This window comes from Pecten maximus, chromosome 17 (assembly GCF_902652985.1).
Source record: "Pecten maximus chromosome 17, xPecMax1.1, whole genome shotgun sequence".
NCBI lineage: Eukaryota > Metazoa > Mollusca > Bivalvia > Pectinida > Pectinidae > Pecten > Pecten maximus.
This window is the reverse complement of record NC_047031.1, coordinates 6,272,260-6,293,290: the sequence shown is the minus strand read 5'-3', so window position 1 is coordinate 6,293,290 and position 21,031 is coordinate 6,272,260. Positions and strand designations below refer to the sequence as shown.

The 21,031-nt window shown below is 36.7% G+C and overlaps 1 protein-coding gene across 1 annotated transcript in view; it reads right to left on the bottom strand.

The window, feature by feature from the left end:
- LOC117315738 (coronin-2B-like) overlaps positions 1 to 11,788 on the bottom strand; it is a 60,613-nt gene extending 48,825 nt beyond the window's left edge. Inside the window, 2 exon segments of the mRNA XM_033870091.1 lie at positions 2,579 to 2,660; positions 11,686 to 11,788. The gene's annotated coding sequence lies outside the window, so the exon portion shown is untranslated.
- Positions 11,789 to 21,031: the final 9,243 nt, after the last annotated feature.

The window sequence follows — 21,031 nt, the reverse complement described above, 5'->3', positions numbered from 1 at the left end:
AAAAAAAATTTGTCTATGAAATGAACATGTTCTTCATGACAAAACATACATTGATTGGTCAAGGTATTATCTGAAATACACTTCCTTCCCTTCAATTTTGTTTCATTCAGTGTAAAAAACTGTCCAACTACCATCCTTGCACCAGGTTGCCCCCTTAACACCCCCCCCCCCCCCCACCACCTTTCCTCTGGCAAGGTTTGGAACATATATGAACTATGATCTGACAAAAGATTAAAGTTCTGAGTCTATTTCCTCCTTTATAAAATCAAGATTATATATAGATATAGAAGCCAACCTGTCAATGTTCTTCCTCCCCATAAATCTGTCCTTCCTTGACCTCCCCCTTCCCCACCCCCTCAAACCCACTTTGACACCAACACCAGGATTGTTTTTAATAAGGTGTGTGTACATGTCAGGTCATGTATATACAATAAATTTTCTTTGTATTTATGATTGAGGCCACCCTTTAAAATATCTTGGTTTGCTGCAGTAACCAACAAGAGGTCTTTATATGGCTAGGTAGCTATAGGTAGGGTTATTTTTTTTACCTTCCTTTGAAAAATACTGCTGCCCCCCAATCTAACAAAAAAACCTGCTCTGCTCCCCCCCCCCCCCCCATTTCAATTATCTGCCCCATTGACAGAAAAAGAAAATACTGTGTCTCCCCCTTCCCATGATCTGCTGTGTCTGCCCCTCTCAATCGGCTGCTGTGTCTCCTCTCCCAATAATTCTCCCCTCCCCTAGAATAGAAAATAATGCTGTGTCTCCTCCCCCCCCCCCCCCCCCCCCCCATCACATATTTTCTCTCATATATATGCCTATGGTACATGTACTCTAGCTCAAACTTCCAAATTTTATCTCTAAGCGAAGAGAGAGCAATGTGGAATTGACACATTCATGCTCAGATTTTGTGTACTTACAATACCTCCCCCCCCCCCCCCCCCATCCCTTAGAAAAAATACTACTACTGTCAGTCTCCTCCCTCCCTGTTCTCTTCTTTCCCACTAAGAACATCTAGCCAACTACAATATTATTACCATTAAATTCTTCAAATACAGACTCCAGATAAAAATATTCATGGTTATATTATCATAAAATGTTCATTGTGTTAGTGTTCCTGACCAGTGGGTGACCTTGGGTGGACAGGTAAAACTGGACATTAAAGTCATTTGGTAGTCCACTCTCTCAGCTCTTCTCTCTACATTAGGTGTATTTCCCTTGTGGCACATGATTAATTGGTACATATGTCTAATTGGATGGGATTAGACTGGTGTCCCACAAAACACATACACCACTACTGTATGACAGGTCTATAATGCGTCAGTGGAGAAAGGCATCAGGCTTAAGATTGTGTACAATGAAATGAAGTTGACAATTTTCTCAGAGAATTTAATTTCACTATACAGCCTGGTAATTATTGGAAATAGCATAAAAATAAATCTATACCCAGCAAATATAAATATATTCTGCTATAATATAATGAATTTATAGAAATATTTACTGTAGATTGTTTAAAATGTGTTACTGCACAAAAACGTATACCAAAAGTCTAGCTGGATGGGTGGGGTATGGGTGGGGGCAGGAGCAGCAGCTCTTGACTGAGCGTTCCAATAGGAGACATGGACTTCTCGATTCTGAAGGGCTTACAGCCATGGTATATGTTTCTGAATTGAGGAGTTTACAGCCATCTTATATGTGACTGTGAAGGAGTTTACAGCCATCTTATATTCAACTGTGAAGGAGTTTACAGCCATCTTATATTCAACTGTGAAGGAGTTTACAGCCATCTTATCTGTGACTGTGAAGGAGTTTACAGCCATCTTATACGTGACAGTGAAGGAGTTTACAGCCATCTTATATTCAACTGTGAAGGAGTTTACAGCCATCTTATACGTGACTGTGAAGGAGTTTACAGCCATCTTATCTGTGACTGTGAAGGAGTTTACAGCCATCTTATACGTGACAGTGAAGGAGTTTAGTCATCTTATATGTGACTGTGAAGGAGTTTAGTCATCTTATATGTGACTGTGAAGGAGTTTACAGCCATCTTATATGTGACAGTGAAGGAGTTTACAGCCATCTTATATTCAACTGTGAAGGAGTTTACAGCCATCTTATACGTGACTGTGAAGGAGTTTACAGCCATCTTATATGTGACTGTGAAGGAGTTTACAGCCATCTTATCTGTGACTGAAGGAGTTTACAGCCATCTTATACGTGACAGTGAAGGAGTTTACAGCCATCTTATCTGTGACTGTGAAGGAGTTTACAGCAGTCTATGATTAATATGGAGATACAGCAGGTGATGTTCCATAAGACCTCTTGATAATCCCCCAACAGGCCAAGAAACAGAGGAAGACACACCCACCCAACTCTGTAGGAGGACCTTCTACACTATCTCCCAGCTCCTATAGGGGCTGCGGTATCAATGACTTACTACACTATCTCCCAGCTCCCATAGGGGCTGCGGTATCAATGACTTACTACACTATCTCCCAGCTCCTATAGGGGCTGCGGTATCAATGACTTACTACACTATCTCCCAGCTCCTATAGGGGCTGCGGTATCAATGACTTACCTTACTGACACATCTACATCACAGATTTTGATCAAGTTTAAAAACAGCTAAGAACAGATCCAGGGACTGTTGATGGAATGACCTGAAAAACAAATGCATATTTTCACTCATAACAAACATATCTGTGCTAATGATAGTATATGATGTAATATTAATCAAAGTAGAGTGGCAAAAAGGGGGGGGGGGGGGGGGGGTCACAAAGCCATACCCAGCAACTCAGTCCCACCACCACCCCCTCCCCCTCCCCACCCAGCCTATACCATTCACTAAAATACATCCTAGTTGTGTAGTCATGTCGAGGCATCTTGTATGTCTATTATAAAAGAGGTCAAAGGTAACAAGTGAGACCTTTGACCTTTTTGACCTTTAACTCTAATTGATGACAACCAATGTACCAATGTATTGCTTTTATATCATATGGGTGTGAAAATACAATCTAAAATAAATCTGTCAAGGGCTTCACCAGATTAAATCTTGTACACAAGCTACAAACTATCAAAGTGGATGTCATTTTATTTTTAATTTAGCCACACCATTCTGTTAAGTGAAGGGAAAAATAACTTATGTCTCTAGATCTAGTACCATTAAGTTTGGTGGAAAGACAGACAATTATTAAGTACATTATAATAGTAAATTTAAAATGCACATAATCCAAAACCCTTCAGACAATCATATTAGCAAAATAAAGTCTGAAATGACTTTGAGCTTTTATACAGAATGACCTGAGAAAGGTATTGTCTTACCTCTTTATAAAGGACTAAAATTTCACACGGTTCAGGATAAAGGGATGTGCAGAGTCACCAAACAATACTATTATAACATGTTTAAACAACAGCAAGCCACTAATTTACATTATAACAGAATGTCTATAAATATATGTAAACTGAATTCCAACTCTGAGACTACATAATTATAAAACTTGAACAATTGAAAAAGTTTCAATTGAGAGTACATTGTAATCATATTTAAACAAAAGGATTTATCAGATATGGTCATCAGAGACAGGTGACTACAGTTGACAGGTGGTCATTATAGACAGGTAAGTAAATCAGGTGGCCACCTTAGACAGGTGGGTATAGAAGTGGTCACTATAAAGGCAGGTGAGATTCAGTGATGGTCACTAGTGACAGGTGACTAAATTTGGTGGTCACTAGCTAAACAAGTGTGTATCGATTGACCACATTAGGACAGATGGTTCCTAAAGAGGTGTCATTGTAGACAAGTTGTCAATATAGACAGGTGTATGTATCAGATGTGGTCATTATAGACAGGTGAATGCATCAGATGTGGTCATTATAGACAGGTGAATGCATCAGATGTGGTCATTATAGACAGGTATATGTATTAGATGTGGTCGTTATAGACAGGTATATATAAGATGTCACTATAGACAGGTGTATGTATCATATGTGGTCATTTTAGACAGGTGCATGTGTCGGATGTGGTCATTTTAGACAGGTATATGTATCAGATGTGGTCACTATAGACAGGTGTATGTATAAGATGTGGTCATTATAGACAGGTGTATGTATCAAATGTGGTCATTATAGACAGGTGTATGTATAAGATGTCATTATAGACAGGTGTATGTATCAGATGTGGTCATTATAGACAGGTATATGTATCAGATGTGGTCATTATAGACAGGTATATGTATAAGATGTGGTCGTTATAGACAGGTGTATGTATCAGATGTCATTATAGACAGGTGTATGCATCAGATGTCATTATAGACAGGTGTATGTATCAGATGTGGTCGTTATAGACAGGTATATGTATCAGATGTGGTCATTATAGACAGGTATATGTATCATATGTGGTCATTATAGACAGGTGTATGTATAAGATGTGGTCATTATAGACAGGTGTATGTATCAAATGTGGTCATTATAGACAGGTGTATGTATAAGATGTCATTATAGACAGGTGTATGTATCAGATGTGGTCATTATAGACAGGTATATGTATAAGATGTGGTCGTTATAGACAGGTGTATGTATCAGATGTCATTATAGACAGGTGTATGCATCAGATGTCATTATAGACAGGTGTATGTATCAGATGTGGTCGTTATAGACAGGTATATGTATCAGATGTGGTCATTATAGACAGGTATATGTATCATATGTGGTCATTATAGACAGGTGTATGTATCAGATGTGGTCATTTTAGACAGGTGTATGCATCAGATGTGGTCATTATAGACAGGTATATGTATTAGATGTGGTCGTTATAGACAGGTATATATATAAGATGTCACTATAGACAGGTGTATGTATCATATGTGGTCATTTTAGACAGGTGCATGTGTCGGATGTGGTCATTTTAGACAGGTATATGTATCAGATGTGGTCACTATAGACAGGTGTATGTATAAGATGTGGTCATTATAGACAGGTGTATGTATCAAATGTGGTCATTATAGACAGGTGTATGTATAAGATGTCATTATAGACAGGTGTATGTATCAGATGTGGTCATTATAGACAGGTATATGTATCAGATGTGGTCATTATAGACAGGTATATGTATAAGATGTGGTCGTTATAGACAGGTGTATGTATCAGATGTCATTATAGACAGGTGTATGCATCAGATGTCATTATAGACAGGTGTATGTATCAGATGTGGTCGTTATAGACAGGTATATGTATCAGATGTGGTCATTATAGACAGGTATATGTATCATATGTGGTCATTATAGACAGGTGTATGTATCAGATGTGGTCATTTTAGACAGGTGTATGTATCAGATGTGGTCATTATAGACAGGTGAATGCATCAGATGTGGTCATTATAGACAGGTGAATGCATCAGATGTGGTCATTATAGACAGGTATATGTATTAGATGTGGTCGTTATAGACAGGTATATGTATAAGATGTCATTATAGACAGGTATATGTATCAGATGTGGTCATTTTAGACAGGTGCATGTGTCGGATGTGGTCATTTTAGACAGGTATATGTATCAGATGTGGTCACTATAGACAGGTGTATGTATAAGATGTGGTCATTACAGACAGGTGTATGTATCAAATGTGGTCATTATAGACAGGTATATGTATTAGATGTGGTCGTTATAGACAGGTGTATGTATCAGATGTCATTATAGACAGGTGTATGCATCAGATGTCATTATAGACAGGTGTATGTATCAGATGTGGTCGTTATAGACAGTTATATGTATAAGATGTAACTATAGACAGGTGTATGTATCAGATGTGGTCATTATAGACAGGTATATGTATCAAATGTGGTCATTATAAACAGGTATATGTATCAGATGTGGTCATTATAGACAGGTGTATATGTATCAGATGTGGTCATTTTAGACAGGTGTATGTATCAGATGTGGTCATTACAGACAGGTGTATGTATCAGATGTGGTCATTATAGACAGGTATATGTATCAAATGTGGTCATTATAGACAGGTATATGTATCATATGTGGTCATTATAGACAGGTGTATATGTATCAGATGTGGTCATTATAGACAGGTATATGTATCATATGTGGTCATTATAGACAGGTGTATATGTATCAGATGTGGTCATTTTAGACAGGTGTATGTATCAGATGTGGTCATTATAGACAGGTGTATGTATCAGATGTGGTCATTACAGACAGGTATATGTATCAGATGTGGTCATTATAGACAGGTGCATGTGTCAGATGTGATCATTATAGAAAGGTGTATGTATATTATGTGGTCACTTAAGTCAGGTGTTAATATATAATATGTGGTCACTCTAGACAGGTGTATGTATATTATGTGGTCACTTAAGACAGGTGTATGTATCAGATGTGGTCATTACAGACAGGTGATTAAATCAAGTTGTCACTATAGACAGGTGTTGATTAAAAAGACACAAGTGACGGCTATAAATAAATAAATTTACAAAGCTATAACTAGTTACAGCCTTCCAAACACACATTTAAACTAAGTCTCCACTCCGGTAATAGCCGATAAGGCATTGTAAGATTTATGAGTTGTGACTGATATGAATCCATTTATCGAGGATATAAACTCATCTCATGGCACACTATATCCTAATCTGACTTTCCAGGCCCCTTATCCAGCTCTACCCTACCAGTAATAGTCCTGAAATTAGTCCCTTAACTCCCTCACCCCATCATGAAGTTTCAGTCTGGAATCCATTACAATATTAAAATAATGTATAAAGGTTCGTACTGTTGACTTCCCTGCACCACTTCAGCCATACACCTATTGACATGCTGGAATGTGAAGTACATAACCCACTACATAAAGTACAAAATGATTGTAAATTTAGATTTAATCCTGAAGTTTTTATAAACTAGCTTTTCTATGTGACATACATGACCATACATAGACTGCAGGTAGATAACATGGATTATCTTTAACGTGGTTTGGGATATGGATAATTTTTTACCTCCTTTTGAGAAGAGAATAGGTGAATTTCAGAAGAAACTAGAACTGTCGCAAGGATGGCTGACTAATACCCCCGCAATCTGCACAAGTCAATGGTGAATTGGAACTGTTAATTAGAGGCTAACTAAGATAACCCAGTAATATAGTGACCAGTTGCCAAAGCAACCATAATTTTGAAAAGAAAGTGGCGGCACATCTACACATGGTCCTTTATATTTGTGTTTTATTGAAATTGGCCCTTCGGTTTAGGAGGAGTTGTCCGAACAAACTTAAAGTTATGGTTCTGATCAGAAAACCTGTTTATATTGACCAGTTGCCATAGCAACCATAATTTTGAAAGAAAATAAAGAGGCATACGCATGCACATCTACACATGGTCCTCTATATTTGTGTGAAGTTTCATTGGAATCGGCCCATTGGTTTAGGAGGAGTTGTCCGGACAGAATGTGTCTACAGACAGACGGACGGACGGACGGACGGACAACCTGATTCCAGTATATCCCCCGGACAGACAGACAACCTGAGTCCAGTATATCCCCCAGATGGACAGACAACCTGATTCCAGTATATCCCCCCTAACTTCGTTGCGGGGGTATAAATATTCAAAAGCAAACTTCAGAAATTTGGAATTTGAAATACTATGTAGGGTAAAGTTTGTGAAACAATATTAAGTAAATGCAGTAATTCAGGGGTAGCTCCATCAAAATTTCTCGTTGAAATTTATAGAATGCAACATATCAGGAAAACAGTTTTTGAGGATTTTTGCTTTTTTAGGTAATACTGTATATCATGAACCATATTTTGTTGTGTGTAATTTTTTTCTTTTTTGTGATATGATTGCTATGGAACCACAAATATAAATATATGTATACAACAAATACTGTTGTATGTTAATAGTTATAACATTTTTGTATGGGATAACCACGAAAGTGTATACATATATACCCAGAGCATAATTTGAAAGCTCCACATTATGACACACAAATATATCATAGTCTTATACACTCAACTGTCAAATGTAATTTACTGAACTTCTTAAATGGAGATGATCAGGCTACATACACATTAAAACCTGTGTAATTTGAAAGCTCAACATCATCCACATCACACACAAATATATTATGAACAGTAAAACCTGACTATGCCGACCACTGACTTTAATGACATCCTGTATGATTTGACCATGCAAATCCATCGAAAGGGCGACATATATATGTCAACTGTCACTGACACATTGTCATTTTCTTGTCACGTGCCAGTAAATCATGATTCATTGTACATGTATCGCCAGGCCTGGACTTTTTGTCGGATAATTACGGTATTGCCAGGCCTGGACTTATTGTCGGATAATTACGCTATCGCCAGCTAGGCCTGGACTTATTGTCGGATAATTACGCTATCGCCAGCTAGGCCTGGACTTATTGTCTGATAATTACGCTATCGCCAGCTAGGCCTGGACTTATTGTCGGATAATTACGGTATATTAAGTCTCAGGACTAGTGAATGGGAACTTCACCCAGTATCATAGTGGAAACTTCACGGATGATTCTCACAGGATACGGCAGCCTCCTACACATATATCTTTACACTTTATTATCACCAACAGTAGCATATCTTTACACTATATTATCACCAACAGTAGCGGGGCCAACAATGCTTACTGAGATCCAAAATTTTGACCCCACCAAGATAAAGCTGAAGTCTTGGACTTTTTTTTACAAACTTTAACATCCCAACTTGTCAATGTTATCTATGAATGAAACATTAAACATGTGTAGCTCGTCTGTAATATGTCAGAATGTGTACTGCCAACAAAAGGAACTGTGCAGGGATTTAAATCTGTAAACTGTTCTTTACTTAAAATTTTGTAAATAAAACAATGGAATTTTTGTAACGGACCTACATACATGGTTGTATACAAGCTTCAAAACATTGTGAACCCTGTCCCACATGAATATGCATTGTCATGTAATATACCAGACAGGCAGCTATAGGAGGTAGCTATACTGACTATACTGCATTACAGGAGTTAAGGTAATGGCGGGTGTTTGAGGGAAGGAGTTAAGAGGAGGGATAGGGATGGTGGTAATTGGGGGCAGTGATGGTGATGGGAGAGGAGGGGTAGGGATGGTGGTTGGTGAGGGGAAGGGTAGGGATGGTCGTTGGAGAGGAGGGGTAGGGATGGTGGTGGGAGAAGAGGGCAATAGAGGTGGTGATTGAGAGAAGGGACTGGGATGGTTGTGGGTGAGGGCAGAGACAAGGATGGTGATGGGTGGTGGGTGAGGGCAGGGACAGGGATGGTTGTGGGTGAGGGCAGGGACAGGGATGGTGATGGGTGGTGGGTGAGGGCAGAGACAAGGATGGTGATGGGTGGTGGGTGAGGGCAGGGACAGGGATGGTGATGGGTGAGGGCAGGGACAGGGATGGTGATGGGTGGTGGGTGAGGGCAGGGACAGGGATGGTGATGGGTGGTGGGTGATGGCAGGGACAGGGATGGTGATGGGTGGTGGGTGATGGCAGGGACAGGGATGGTTGTGGGTGGTGGGTGAGGGCAGGGACAGGGACAGGGATGGTGATGGGTGGTGGGTGAGGGCAGGGACAGGGATGGTGATGGGTGGTGGGTGAGGGCAGGGACTGGGATGGTTGTGGGTGGTGGGTGAGGGCAGGGACAGGGATGGTTGTGGGTGGTGGGTGAGGGCAGGGACTGGGATGGTGATGGGTGGTGGGTGAGGGCAGGGACAGGGATGGTAGGCTATTCAAACTTTACCGACTCATTAACTAGCTGGATACCAATTTCACAACCCACAGATCTATAGACTTTAACTTGCAGGAATGGAATCAAACCAGCAAGAGCTCAGAGTCTGCAATGTAAGCTGCTTTCATAAACCAATGTGAGACCTTACCACCATGAAGGCTGCAAGTCAAGTCACTGAACTTTAAATTAAACAAGAGCCGAGCAATTATTGCGTGTCGTATGTATTTACTATGATTACTTACACTATAAAAGTACTATGATTACTTCAATTAGTCTGTGAAGTAGCTTATTGGCACCTTCATTTACTATATAAGACAACCACTATAGACCGTACTCAGTTTTCTACAAATTGCAAAATCCAGTCTCATCCATATTTTATGAAATTTTATACAGCCCTCTCATTATGAGAAAAGTTAAATTTGCCTTACAGAAAATTTAATGTAATTTTCTGAAGACAATATAATGAGCAAAAAAATCAACATGTGTTGCCAGTAGGGGGAGAGTCAAGTTTTTTAAAACCTTTCGCGCCATATTTTGCAAAAATAAGCTGATACTGTACTAATTAATTAACTCATTAATAGCATCAATTAATTCAACGGTTCAAGGTAAAGCTTAGTCTTCAAGAAAACTCACTTGGGACTTTCAAGAACATGTTGTGATTAAAAACACACTATATAATATAAAAAAAAAAAATTGCATTAATTTTCTAATGTTTTTTTTTTATAATATTCGCCATTTGATTTTAGCGGAAATTTTATGACAGAACTGTAAATGTAGATTCTAGGTTTGACACTTTAATGTTACAATGAAGAACATTTACCCTGTAATATATCAAAGCAAGCCCAATTTTTTGCCTTAAATTTTCCACAATTACATTTTAAATACGGTTACTGTACATTAAAAATATAAGTGAATGTACCATAAAAACCAGCAATATACCCAAACGGGATCATTTTTGACCGATAACTACGTATATATACACAGCACTACTCTATTAGTTTTACTATAACATAATCAAAACTACATTTCAAAACAAATCTTCCCATTATTTCTCCTTTTAAAGCTATATGTGGCATCAAAACAAAGAGGCCTGTCATACATTCTGACATTGGATGATAATGTGATTAATTTGAAAATAATCACAGGAAATTGAGAAAAGACTTAAGAGAAATCACATGCACACATATAATATACCAAAGCAGTCACTCTAATTCAAATATAAAGATTTTTCAGCTAATTTTTAAATTGTAAATGGATTTTAAATTGTAAATGAATTTTAAATTGTAAATGAATTTTATTGATTAAGCACCTTTTGGATTGCTGTCATTTTTTGTGTGGACGTGTTTGGACATCATATCACATTTATAACAATATCCTTTCACATTACAATGTGTGTAGTTTATATATACTGTGTATATATATAAATAGATGACGTAAGAGGATTGCTCACTGCAATGTCAACATTACACTGGGAATAAGTGCGAGGCAACATATTGATCTCGGGCAAATCCGGAATAATCTTAAGTCGGGGAAAGATATTTTCAACGTCCAAGAGATGCACACCTTTAGCACTGTAGCTATATCAAGGCCTGTTTTACAGGTAAATTATACACAGTCGTACATAGGGTTGCTGGCCCTGTGACACCAACCGTACGTAAACAAACCGCTAACTTTCCGTATATGGCAATGCTATATTCGCGTCAATAAAAACCTTTCTGTGAATCAGACTGCCCATACACAAAACTCGACTACAAACGTGACACACGCACACCGTTACCAAAAATCGATAAAACTAGGCGCAACAGCGTCCCGACATCGGAATCTGCAGTCCCGACCTGTAGCACACACGAGTAAACTTTTAAAATAAATTTTCATGAATTTTCTTCAACAATTTTCAGTATTTCTACCATATTTAATTGTACAATGTTACAATCTTACCTAGATATCTATCCCCGCAGCAGACAACCCTGTGTTGATGGTGTGCAACTGTCAGCCATGTGTAATCGCTCTCCGATAAATCACGTGACTTTTGTGTTTATTCTTGGATACTCTTGGCGATGTGTATTGCAAGACGGATAAATCTAAAGGGAGCTCGAAAATCCTTTGTAACTCTTCAAACATGAGGTAAAATTAGGACATTACAACCGCGGGAAATCTAAATCTAAACGTCTTTTCCAACATCGAAAGTCACACCACGCGCGTAGATGGACGTGTACATGGCTAAATTGAACTTCGAAAGCGAGAGTTTATTACATGATATTGTAAATTAATCAAAATATATTATTAAGACAGAGACTTGTATATCACTTGTGATATACAAGTCTCTGATTAAGATAAGCAGACTTGTTAATAAATATTTCTTAAAAATGCTTGTGTAAAGTATAATATTTGGAACAGTCTTCCACGCAATATGATATCATTGATTCACCTAATTTATCTGATGTGCCTAATTCAATAGCATGATTTATCTGATCTTCGGCAGCTGGTTATAAACCAATATGCTTGTAGCCCACCTTTAAACTTCACATTCTTTAATATATTTTCAATACACATGCTCCATACTTGATAACTTCAGGCACAACACATACATTTAGGTCATTACAACAAATGCACGCAAGATCTGGTATAATGAAAATCGTGTCCAGAAATAAAACAGCGTTGATTCACATGTCTAATGTCAAATACATATTAAATTCTTACATAATTCTTCCCGGAATTGAACGAATTCGTCAAAACGAACATTAAACGAATTTGGTTTATTCTTGTTTTTGTTTTTGTTTTCAAGTTTTATCACTTTCATGGAATATAAATGTCCCTCGAAATTTTTTTATTTGTTTCTTCATTTTTTATTTGTTTGCATGTCGCACCATTTGTTACTATTTGTACACAATCAATGCTTTGTTTGTTTTTTCTTTCGTATTTTTCACAAATCGATGACATAAGTTCATGTATGCCTCGTTTATGAATGATGTTACTACCGTAATAGAAAAAAGGTGATTTTGATTAGGTAAGATAAAAACAAATTTTTGGTCATTGTCTTACAGGTATATCATGAACTATTAGCTATGAGTTATCATTACGACAAACACAAAAGGTTAAGTAACAATATACAAAAATACTAAAAGTAAGGGGGGGAATAAATTAAGCATATTCACAAAGAATTCATAAACCTTAGAGCATGGCATAAGTCTCACGCAGAAATGTTTGCCATGGCAATATGTAATGAGTATGTTGATGTAGCCAACACTATCCAAAATCTATACATACATTAGAGTTGCTTCCCTTGGATTTAACGATTTTTTTTTCTCCAAATTAACACGAATATGGAAGCTGTATTAAACCGCCAAGAAGAAAAGCTATATAAGTTAGTTTTGACATGTGTATACATACCTAGGCTCGTTACCGTACTTATTGTTGAGGTCTTGATCTGAAGTTTAAAAATAAAAGGTTATTCTCCGAAAAAAAAAATAACAAAAAAACAAACTCTACATAATGTACTTCAAATTAGTTGCAATAGACATTTCGTTCCTTTGTCATTTGGATATTTTCTGTATAACTATCACTTAAGTAGTAACACAACAATTACGGTGATGAATTTTAATACGTTTTGTTGTTATTGTTGTTGTTGGTGTTGTTGTTTCTAATGTTCAGTACATCTGGCAATATTCTAATATCTAACGTTAAGTCGTAATTAGTATAACAATGCGAAGAAAACATAACAAAGGCATTATGGTAATGACATCAGCAATATACATGTACATGTATGTCTTTGTAAATCTTCAGTGCATATTGGCAAATTTTCATAACATTAATGTTAAATTGTTCGTCTGATTCTTCTACCTTAAATTATAACAGCAACATGTTTAAACTTTCAAATTAGATTAAAGATTGAATGTCATTACGGTGATGACTCACAGGATCCAATCAAATAAACTTATATCTAAAAAAAAAAAAAAAATGAATTAAAAAAAAAAAATCTTGTGTCGACTCGCTGCTGGGAAGAAAATGAAAGGTAGAAGAATGAGAATGAAGGAAAGATAAACCAGGGTCCGGTTGTTCAAAGGGTGATTAGGCTAATCATAGTTCAACAACAGTATTAAAATCTTGATAAAATAATTTCTGGTAAGACTTATTTGACAACATTTTCTGAAACTATAACACCTACCAGTCTCTTCATACCTGATTTTGAAGAATATACACACATATGATTTGAAGTAAAGGAGAAATGAGATTTTCACTAATCAAGTGATTAAGCTTATCACCTTTTGAACAACTGGGCCCAGATGTTTAGAATATTTCCATCAATGAAAAATCTCTCTCTCTCTCTCTCTCTCTCTCTCTCTCTCTCTCTCTCTCTCTCTCTCATACACACACATACACTACTATGCTTATGGGGAATTAATTAGGCAAATTCCTTTGCATACTTATCACTTCCAAGATTCGGAAAACAAATACATGTACATACGTTTCTATCAGAAATATAATGCGTAGTAATTGAAGCCAACTTCTAAGGCAATATGAGACAATGGAATTTGCCAGTTGTTCTAAAAAAAAAATAAAAAAAAAAATAGCACATTTTCAACTTTTTGCGGCAACTTACACATTTTTGCATCCTGATCACAAAGTGCTTGGATTGATGGGGAATCAATGATTATAATGATTGATATGCAGGTAAAGCAGGAAAAGAACCGGACAAAGTACGCTGACCTGGGGAACGACACTTATGACGAACATCCACGTTGACGTTTCTTTGTTCACAATCACATGTGGTCAGCAAGTAGAGTGGACACTCTAAACAGAGCTCCGATAAATATGTGAAGTTTTCTCTCATTTCTGCACCATGGAGTGTCACTCAAACGGTGGGGGAACCAGGCGTCGCTGAGGTAGCAGTGAGGAGGAGGAAAGTTGGTAAAATGTCTGTATTTTGATGCTACAATATCTTATAACATTTCTTATACTGGTTTTGTGTCACAGTTCACTGACTTTCTGCTATGTCCACGTTACCTGTTACCATTACGTCTTGGTGTCTATTTATAGATCGATAAACAACTCACCTGCGGCCCTGATTCCCTGAGTGTGTGTACATTGAATTATACTGCATGCGTATTGCCGTATGATTATTGTTAATGTAACATGAGCATTATAATAAACACTGGTAAAAGAGAACGTCCACACCAATCTACATCGTCGTCTAAATCGAGATCACCAAAAAAGATTAAAAACGATAGCTCATTAATTAATAACGGTGCCATTTTAAATGGTAGTTATTTGACTACGAATAATCAAAGTCCGGTCATGGCTATGAACTATATCCCGCCTCAGCAACTCAATTTTCAGGGATCGCCCATGATGCCCTCCTCTCAAGGTGTTTCCCAGATCCAAAACCTCGCACCACAACTAATGTCAACCCCCGGCCCTCAGCCTCCCGCATTCAGCCTGTCCGACATTGACATACAACGCATTGCTCTCAGTGTACGAAATTTGATATTACCCGATATACAGGCTATGGTCAACAACGAAATCGTGCCCCTTAGAGCCGAAATCAATGTACTGAAATCTGAAAATGATGATCTTAAATATAAATTAGATGACCTTGAGCAATACAGCCGTAAGGAATGTGTCAGATTTTCTGGGTTCGAGGAGTCCAATGGAGTTGAAAACACAACGGAGATGATTCTTGACGCGGTCAGCAAACTTCCTGGTGCTGTTCTCAAACCAGAGGACATAGTTAGGTCTCATCGTGTTGGACCGCGGAGGAATAACAAACCACGACAAATCATTGCTCGGTTGGCTAGTCGCGAGGCAAAACGCGGTCTTATGATGGCGAGGAAACATTTCAAGGAAATCCCGTCTTGTAAGAACATAATGGTAAATGAGGATCTTACTAAGATTAGAAACTCCATCTGTTTCCATGCCAGACACCTAGTGAAGTCCAAAAAGATTCTGCAAACCTGGTCGATTGACGGGAAAATCTTTATAAAAAATCTCTCTGGTGAAAAGGTTTCAATTCAACGTGAGAGCGATCTTGTACCCTACGGCCATGTCCCAGCAATGACCCTTATTAGGAGCGGTGTCTCAAACACAAATGCCAGTGAATGACAGATAAAATGTAACTTGTAATAAGTAGTATTGCTACTGATTGTCTTCACTTACCCTTTATGTTATCCTGGTTCTTAACTTATTCTTGTTTCAGCTCTCAACGGACTTTGAAAGAGAGTTGAAACTAGTAGTCATCCCGCACGCTGAATACTGGCAGCGTTATGTGAGTGTTGCAGTCAGTTGCTGATTGACAATTGAATATGATTTGATATGAAACAAATAGACTAGTGGCTTGCTCTAGCAAAGTATGATTCACATTAATAATACTTACCTTAAACCACTCTGTGGTGCAAAATGTTTCCATATGTTCCCTTTTTTGCTTCTTTCTATACATACAAAATGTACATATTTTTGTTGTTGTTGTTGTTGGAATGCTTTACCTCCGAGTACTGATCATGAATACTTTTTTTGTAAAATTCTCTATTACTCACAAAGTCTATATAAACACTATACCGCAGAAGGCACGATTTTTAAATATACTTACCTCTCCTACGTTTCTGGTATTACCTGATGCCGTCTGATGCGATATGTCATCGAATCAAAATCGGCGCCTTCTACGACAAATCCGTTTCCGTACCTTTACATAAACGACTAGATCCACTGACTGTGCTGGCGGCATACCTAATATTCCGCTATAGATGGAAAGCTTTACCCGTGATTACCTGCATCTTTCTATATATCAATGGAGTAATCATAAAAGATTCAAACAAAGCACATGTCCCTGAATTACGTAAATATCGGCATGTCTTACTTATTACTGTTTTATTATTAGACATCCTCTTACTTCTGTACGATCTCCTTGTACAATGTGGCGATGTCGAAAGTAATCCCGGTCCGACTACAGCTGACGAACATATAAGTCTTGTACATTATAACGTACAGAGCATTTTACCAAAAATTGACGTGCTTTTTACGGAACTTAATATGTATGACGTGCTGGCATTCACTGAAACGTGGTTAAATCCCATTAACGAGACCTTGAACGATTTAATTCACGACGATTTTTATCCACCTTTTTGTAATAGTAGACCAGATCGAGTTGGAGGCGGTGTGGCGGTTTACGTTCGGAAAAAAATAATAGTTAAACGGCGTAAAGATCTCGAGATTAGGAATATTGAAAGTGTGTGGCTGGAATTAAAACTGAAATCACAGAAAATGTTACTTGGTACTTTTTATCGTCCACCAAACTCTAACGACCACTACTGGAACATGATCCACTTTTCTATAGAACTTGCATTTAATACAGGTATTACAAACATCCTGATTACTGGAGATTTGAATGACAATATGTTAATAACGAGTAACTGTCCCCTTAAAAATATCATGCACCAATTTGACTTAAAGCAGTTAATTACTGAGCCAACACATTATACTGAAACCTCGAGTACTTTACTTGATGTCATCCTCGTTAATAATGACAATATTGTAGAATATGCTAACGTAGGTGATCCTTTTCTCTATAGTAATCTTAGATACCATTGTCCTATATATGCTTATTTGAAATTTAAACGTTCACCAAATAATAAATGCACTAAACGACATATATGGTTATATAAAGATTGTGATTTTAGTGATTATCGGGATAAATTGAATAATGTCATATGGAACGATACAGAAGCACTATCAGTTGATAATACTGCAGATTTTCTTTCAACGACGATTTTGAAAATAGCCTCGGACACCATACCAAATAAAGTAATAACATTACGAAAGCGCGATCCCCCTTGGATGCACAATAGTATCCGCAGATTAATCAGAAATAGGAAAAGAATCCATGCTAAAGCTAAACACACACAAAACCCCCTACATTGGGAAACATTCAGAAAAATAAGAAATACTTGTGTTGGTGCTATCCGCAATGCAAAAAACAATTTTTACAAAAAAATGTCTTCTAATCTTCAATTTACGTCTAGTTCGTCTAGAAAATGGTGGAAAATGTTGAACTCTCTTACACAGTTTTCATGCAAATCAACCGACATACCTACACTGATTTACAATGACATAGAATACACAAATGATAAAGAAAAAGCCAATGTACTTAATAACTATTTTGTCCAGCAGACTGTACTTGACGATTCACATCATAACCTACCAATTATCAATGACAACAACACCAGAATGCTAGATAATATAAATATTACAGATCAAGACGTGTCTGACGCCATTGATATTTTAGATGCTTCTAAAGCCTCTGGACCGGATAAGATTAGTGGTAAACTTATAAAAGAAGGGAAAAGACAATTAATAGTGCCTCTTTGTAATATTTTTAACAAATCGTTACATAATCAATATTACCCTGCAATATGGAAAAATGCCAATGTTATCCCAATATTTAAAAAAGACGACCCAAGTGCTGTTTCCAATTATCGTCCTATTTCATTAATAAGTATAATAGGCAAAGTTATGGAAAGGTGCATTTTTAAACATGTTTATAATTTTTTGCGTGATTCTTCTTTTTTTACTGAGCACCAGTCAGGTTTTAGATGTGGCGATTCTGCTATTAATCAGCTATTGATTATCACAAATGACATTGGTAAAGCTTTAGATTGTGGGAAGGAGGTACAGGTTGTGTTTCTTGACATAAGTAAGGCGTTTGATCGCGTCTGGCACAAGGGTCTTCTCTATAAAATACAGAAAGCAGGCTTTGAGGGAAATATTTTAGGGTGGTTCAAAAGTTATCTTTCGGATAGGAAACAACGAGTTGTGGTAAATGGTGAATTTTCAAACTACAGTACTATTAAATCTGGCGTTCCTCAGGGCTCTATATTAGGGCCCCTGTTGTTTTTGATATTTATAAATGATATAATTTCGGATATTGGCAGCATTATCAAATTATTCGCTGATGACACTACTCTTTATCTCGTAATAGATAATGCAATTAATTCAGCAAATATTATAAATAACGATCTTTTTAAAATTCATACATGGGCCACTCAATGGTTAGTTACGTTTAATACAAATAAAACGGAGTCGTTATTAGTCAGTAAGAAAATTTCAAAATGTAATCTTCCACAACTAAGTATGGACAATACGAATATAAAACAAGTTTTATTACATAAACACCTAGGTTTATATTTCAACTCTGAATTAAGTTGGACTAACCATGTAGATTGTATTATTTCTAAAGTATCAAAAAGGCTAGCAGTTCTCCGCAAACTTAAATTCCTTCTTGACCGTAATACCTTGGAACGTATATATTTCTCATATATAATGCCTATACTCGAATACGCCGACGTTGTATGGGATTCTTTACCAGCTTTCCTTATAAATAAACTAGAATTAATTCACAAAGAATCTGCAAGAATAGTTACGGGAGCAACAAAACTGGTAAGTAGTGAACTATTATATAAAGATACATGTTGGGACACATTAGCAGAACGTAGGAAAAAACATAAGATAATTAAGCTTCATAACATGGTTCATAATCATACTCCTCCTTCCCTTTCTAACTTACTTCCAAGAAGAAATTCTGAAATACATAGCCAAAGAACTAGACAATCAAACCAATTATCCATCATCAAAACTAATACCAGTTCCTACAAAAACTCATTCCTTCCAACCACTATTCATCTATGGAACAACTTACCCTCCACCATTAGAGAAAATGCATCCGTGTCAGTCCTAAAAAAATATCTTGATAGAGACAGAAATAAATTGCTAAGTTATCTATCCTGTGGAAACCGTAAAGCCCAAATTTATCACACCAGACTCCGATTAAAATGTAGTAGCTTAAAAGCACATCTTTTTGAAAAAAATCTTAATGATGATCCTTTTTGTTCATGTGGATACATCGAGGACAACTTTCATTTCTTATTTGCATGTGAAAAGTATACAGATATAAGAGAACAATATATATATACATTAAACTATGACTTAGACACGGATTGTTTACTCTGGGGAAGTCCAGACCTTACAGTACAAAAAAACGAAGAAATTATATTGGCAGTACAAGAATTTATAATGAAGAGTGAGCGTTTTGTGTAATCAAGTCATATTGTATGTATGTATGTATGTATGTATGTATGTATGTATGAGTGTATGTATGTATGTATGTATGTATGTATGTATGTATGTATGTATGTATGTATGTATGCATGCATGCATGCATGCAAGCATGTATGTATGTATGTATGTATGTATGTACGTACGTATGTATCGCATCACTCGAACATGTGTATTGTTATGTCTTACAAAATATATATATATATATAGATATGCTTAGTCAAAGCTTACAAAGTTCCTAAGTGATTATATAGTATTTACTTAGATCAGTCGTTTTCTCATATGTAAAATACATTGTACCTATAGTGTAACTTTACTACATTAGTCTCTTATTGTGCGTTGTATATTTATTTGTATGTAATTATGAAAACATGAACAGTGCTCGGACAGTAATATTATTGTTTAACGTCAGCATTCCCATGATCACTCTACTTTATATCTATGTCTATCATTAATAAGGAGATGGTTTTACATAAGCTCTAAGCTTGTTACCAAATCCTCTTGTATACTTTTGATTTATTGTACTGTATTACTTATTCTCAAATAAATATTGTTTAAACTAATCACATGTCGTTTTCTATTTGTCAAAAATCAATACCAATCTCTCTTTCTATTTAAGCATTGAACTGTTACCAAATGGTAGTATACAGTCGATATGAATACAATTTGGGTGTCAGATAAATATTTCATGCCGCCCAAATATTTATCTGTCACCCAAATTGTATTAATATCGACTGTATACTACCTATTTGGTAACAGTTCAATGCTTATATTTACATACATAAATATTTTCTATTTACTGTAGGTTATGACGCGTTTAATTTGCCTGCTTACCCTATCACTGACGTCATCAAGTTCAAATACCGGAACAGCCAAAATTTCCAGAAGGAATAATATAGTCCCTGATGACGTTATCAATAGCAAACACATAAGATGTTTTTTGCACAATTTGGCTTTATTTTTTTATACGTTTGTAGGTATCGTCAAATTGTTCACAATTGCATAATTTCTGATTGTTTAAAATCGAAACTGTTTTTCTGCGGAATAATTTACAGTTCACATTTAGTAGTGAAGCGGCGTTGAACGGCATTGCCCAGGACAGACTCGATTCCTCGGAAACACTTCTGTTTCTATCGACTGGATTTACGTTATTTTAAGAAGAATATCAGCTCTTGAGTTCTAA